Below are 5461 nucleotides of genomic sequence, written 5' to 3' on the forward strand. Positions count from 1 at the left end.
TGTCCAGTCAGTCAGTCAGTGTTAATGTGCTGTAGTGTCCAGTCAGTCAGTGTTAATGTGCTGTAGTGTCCAGTCAGTCAGTCAGTGTTAATGTGCTGTAGTGTCCAGTCAGTCAGTCAGTGTTAATGTGCTGTAGTGTCCAGTCAGTCAGTCAGTGTTAATGTGCTGTAGTGTCCAGTCAGTCAGTGTTAATGTGCTGTAGTGTCCAGTCAGTCAGTCAGTGTTAATGTGCTGTAGTGTCCAGTCAGTCAGTCAGTGTTAATGTGCTGTAGTGTCCAGTCAGTCAGTGTTAATGTGCTGTAGTGTCCAGTCAGTCAGTCAGTGTTAATGTACTGTAGTGTCCAGTCAGTCAGTGTTAATGTACTGTAGTGTCCAGTCAGTCAGTCAGTGTTAATGTACTGTAGTGTCCAGTCAGTCAGTGTTAATGTGCTGTAGTGTCCAGTCAGTCAGTGTTAATGTGCTGTAGTGTCCAGTCAGTCAGTCAGTGTTAATGTGCTGTAGTGTCCAGTCAGTCAGTCAGTGTTAATGTGCTGTAGTGTCCAGTCAGTCAGTCAGGGTTAATGTGCTGTAGTGTCCAGTCAGTCAGTCAGTGTTAATGTACTGTAGTGTCCAGTCAGTCAGTCAGTGTTAATGTGCTGTAGTGTCCAGTCAGTCAGTGTTAATGTGCTGTAGTGTCCAGTCAGTCAGTCAGTGTTAATGTGCTGTAGTGTCCAGTCAGTCAGTCAGTGTTAATGTGCTGTAGTGTCCAGTCAGTCAGTCAGTGTTAATATACTGTAGTGTCCAGTCAGTCAGTGTTAATGTACTGTAGTGTCCAGTCAGTCAGTGTTAATGTGCTGTAGTGTCCAGTCAGTCAGTCAGTGTTAATGTACTGTAGTGTCCAGTCAGTCAGTGTTAATGTGCTGTAGTGTCCAGTCAGTCAGTCAGTGTTAATGTACTGTAGTGTCCAGTCAGTCAGTCAGTGTTAATGTACTGTAGTGTCCTGTCAGTCAGTGTTAATGTGCTGTAGTGTCCAGTCAGTCAGTGTTAATGTGCTGTAGTGTCCAGTCAGTCAGTCAGTGTTAATGTGCTGTAGTGTCCAGTCAGTCAGTCAGTCAGTGTTAATGTGCTGTAGTGTCCAGTCAGTCAGTCAGGGTTAATGTACTGTAGTGTCCAGTCAGTCAGTGTTAATGTGCTGTAGTGTCCAGTCAGTCAGTGTTAATGTACTGTAGTGTCCAGTCAGTCAGTGTTAATGTACTGTAGTGTCCAGTCAGTCAGTCAGTGTTAATGTGCTGTAGTGTCCAGTCAGTCAGTCAGTGTTAATGGTACTGTAGTGTCCAGTCAGTCAGTCAATGTTAATGTACTGTAGTGTCCAGTCAGTCAGTCAGTGTTAATGTACTGTAGTGTCCAGTCAGTCAGTGTTAATGTGCTGTAGTGTCCAGTCAGTGATAATGTACTGTAGTGTCCAGTCAGTCAGTCAGTGTTAATGTGCTGTAGTGTCCAGTCAGTCAGTCAGTGTTAATGTACTGTAGTGTCCAGTCAGTCAGTCAGTGTTAATGTGCTGTAGTGTCCAGTCAGTCAGTCAGTGTTAATGTGCTGTAGTGTCCAGTCAGTCAGTCAGTGTTAATGTACTGTAGTGTCCAGTCAGTCAGTGTTAATGTGCTGTAGTGTCCAGTCAGTGTTAATGTGCTGTAGTGTCCAGTCAGTCAGTCAGTGTTAATGTGCTGTAGTGTCCAGTTAGTCAGTGTTAATGTGCTGTAGTGTCCAGTCAGTCAGTCAGTGTTAATGTACTGTAGTGTCCAGTCAGTCAGTCAGTGTTAATGTGCTGTAGTGTCCAGTCTGTCAGTGTTAATGTACTGTAGTGTCCAGTCAGTCAGTCAGTGTTAATGTGCTGTAGTGTCCAGTCAGTCAGTCAGTGTTAATGTGCTGTAGTGTCCAGTCAGTCAGTGTTAATGTGCTGTAGTGTCCAGTCAGTGTTAATGTGCTGTAGTGTCCAGTCAGTCAGTCAGTGTTAATGTGCTGTAGTGTCCAGTCAGTCAGTGTTAATGTGCTGTAGTGTCCAGTCAGTCAGTCAGTGTTAATGTACTGTAGTGTCCAGTCAGTCAGTCAGTGTTAATGTGCTGTAGTGTCCAGTCTGTCAGTGTTAATGTACTGTAGTGTCCAGTCAGTCAGTCAGTGTTAATGTGCTGTAGTGTCCAGTCAGTCAGTCAGTGTTAATGTGCTGTAGTGTCCAGTCAGTCAGTGTTAATGTGCTGTAGTGTCCAGTCAGTGTTAATGTGCTGTAGTGTCCAGTCAGTCAGTCAGTGTTAATGTGCTGTAGTGTCCAGTCAGTCAGTGTTAATGTACTGTAGTGTCCAGTCAGTCAGTCAGTGTTAATGTGCTGTAGTGTCCAGTCAGTCAGTCAGTGTTAATGTGCTGTAGTGTCCAGTCAGTCAGTGTTAATGTACTGTAGTGTCCAGTCAGTGTTAATGTGCTGTAGTGTCCAGTCAGTCAGTGTTAATGTACTGTATTGTCCAGTCAGTCGACCAGTGTTAATGTCCAGTGTTACCTGTGGTCAGTCTCTGTGGTGTGCTGTACTCATTCTCAGTCCTCTTCTCCTCCTCTTTGCACATCAGTTCTATCCCTTTGTGCTTGTCCTCCTTCATTCCATCCATCTCTCTCTCCTTCTCATTCACAGTCTCCATCTCTGTTTCTCTCGCTCTCTCTGTCACTCACTCTATCACTGTATCTCTCTGTCTGTCTGTCTCTATCTCAGTCTGTTTCAGTGTTTCTTTCTCTCTCTTCTCTCTCCTGTTTGATTGCATGCATCAGCACACTTCCCTATATACTGTTCCCCTCAGCCCGGTCTCTCTCTCCATCAGTCAGCATTATTGTCACTTTCTATATGAAGTCATTACAATTACTCCCAAAGTGCATAATTCTCAATCTCCTACCCAAGTCTTTAAATACTGTCTCATGGCAGGACCTACTTCAAATGCTAATTGCTCTTTATGTAAAATCCTCAATTAGTGGATTGTTTGGTGACAATTGCGGCTCATGACTGCAGTGAGATGGCAGGGACACTGAGACGATCAGCTCAGCAATGGGACTGTAGGGCCTTGTTACAGACGTGTGAGCAGACTGTGCGTCTGTGTGTGTGACAGTACTGCAGGATTGTGAGCAGTGTTCAGTGAATCCAGGGGAATCAATCACCAATCAATCAATTAACTACCACTGTCTGATGGCATTTCTATCTGTTGAAGAAGCTTCATAAGAAACATAAGAACATAAGAAAGTGTCCAATCGAGAGGAGGCCATTAATAACTAAGCAATCCAAGGATCCTATCCAGTCTGTTTTTGAATGTTTCCAAATCTGCGGAGTTTGTTCCAGATTGTAATCTTTGCAAGGTAATGTTTATGTGCTATAGTGCCCTTAAAAGGTAATGTTTATGTGCTTCTCAGGGCAGCCACACAGCGCTTCACAAGTTGAAAATAAACCAATAGACAAAATGAACCAACTAGCAACAATAACATCTGTTCTCTTTCCCAGCTGTGTTTCAGAGAAAGAGAAAATAGGAAGTGGGAGATACAGAGAGACATAAGACAATGATGTCATGGGTTCTTGGTTAATGTGTTGTAATATTGTGTTTGGGAAATCAAGATACATTTAATTAAAAAACATGCTGACAAAACATCAGGACAGCTGACGATGTGTGTGTGTGTGAGAGAGATGTGTGTATGTTTGAGAGTATGTCTGTAAGAATGTGTGTATGTGTTTATGTGTGTATGCGTGTGTGTGAGTGTGAGAGTGTGCAAGTGTGTGTGTTTTTCCATGTGTGAGAGTGGTGGTGTAAGTGTGTGTGAGTGTGTGTGTGAGTGTGTGTGTGTGTGTGTGTGTGTGTGTGTGTGCGTGTCATTGTGGAACAGTACTGTCTCAGTTTATAAATAACACTAGACAAAATATTTTTAGTTTTAGAAAAAAAACAGAACTGGTCAAGAGAAGACACAGACACAGAGAGACTTTTGTTAACCTCTTCATTTACACATTCTCATAAAAACAATCAATGCAAGAAAGTGCTCAGTGCAAAGCAGATCGGCTACCTCCCACACTACACACCTCGAATCACATTTACACTCCACCAGTCGAAATGTGTTTGCCTGTTTTATTGATTTTCAGAAGACGTTTGACTCAATTTGCCACAAAGGACTTTTAGCAGAATCTTCAGCAGTGGTGTAGCAGGTAAAATCTGTGACATCATTTAGTCGATCTACGCAGAAAATTAATGTCTGTATCAGCTCTGCACCAGCCATAGTTACCTGGGTCTGACTATCAGGGGGCCCTCAGGGGGCTTCAATATGGCAGTCAACGCACTGAGGTATAAAGCAGGCATGGACAGATGAATTTAAGTTTGAGGTGTTTGGATCACAAAGATGAACATTTGTGAGACGCAGACAAAATGAAAAGATGCTGGAAGAGTGCCTGACGCAATCTGTCAAGCATGGTGGAGGCAATGTGAGGGTCTGGGGGTGCTTTGGTGGTGGAAACTGGGACATTTCTACAGGGCAAAAGGGATCTGGAAGAATGAAGGCTATCACTCCATTTTGCAACGCCATGCCATACCCTGTGGATGGCGCTTGATTGGAGCCAATTTCCTCCTACAACAGGACAATGACCCGAAGCACAGCTCCAAACTGTGCAAGAACTATTTAGGGAAGAATCAGTCAGCTGGTATTCAATCTATAATGGAGTGGCCAGCACAGTCACTGGATCTCAACCCTATTGAGCTGTTGTGGGAGCAACTTGAGCGTATGGTATGTAAGAAGTGCCCATCAAGCCAATCCAACTTGTGGGAGGTGCTTCAGGAAGCTGAATTTGATTAATTCCACACTAACTGGATATCAACAAGTTCATTTATGGAGTGAATTCACTGTCAACATTAGAGAGTGCAGAAATACAATCTATGCTTGAAAATGTGATCTTTCTGCCATTGCGGATTAAATATTACACTCAATTCCACTCTGCAATGTTCGATCCTTTTGTCTGGCGATTCTCACCAACTTAAAAAAACAACAACAGGCATCTTAGATGATCAGTGGCACCTTTTTAATTTACCACCTCTTTTTTAATTTCACTTTGCCCTTTAAGGCCACCATAATGCATAACATCTATGTTGGTCGTACACAAGAAGCTGTGACGACAGTCATTGCTGGGGCTAATAACAGCTCTTTACATATTAGTGAAAAGTGAAGTGAAAAGTGAAAACTAAAGACTTAAGGTTTAGAAGATCAACTGACAGAGTCTCTCCACCAGTAATAGTTGTGAACATATTGAAAGCGGGAAGCATAACAATTATACTCGAATTTCAGTCCTTTAAACTGTTGGGAGTCTAATGACCTGTCCTGGGAAGACCAGATCAAGCACATACTTAAAAAAATCCAGCTGAGGGTCTACTACTTATGTGTTTATCATCATCCGTCCAGTCATGGAGAGTACCTCCCCAGTGTG

This window comes from Amia ocellicauda, chromosome 1, assembly GCF_036373705.1.
Source record: "Amia ocellicauda isolate fAmiCal2 chromosome 1, fAmiCal2.hap1, whole genome shotgun sequence".
In the NCBI taxonomy this organism is placed as follows: Eukaryota; Metazoa; Chordata; class Actinopteri; order Amiiformes; family Amiidae; genus Amia; species Amia ocellicauda.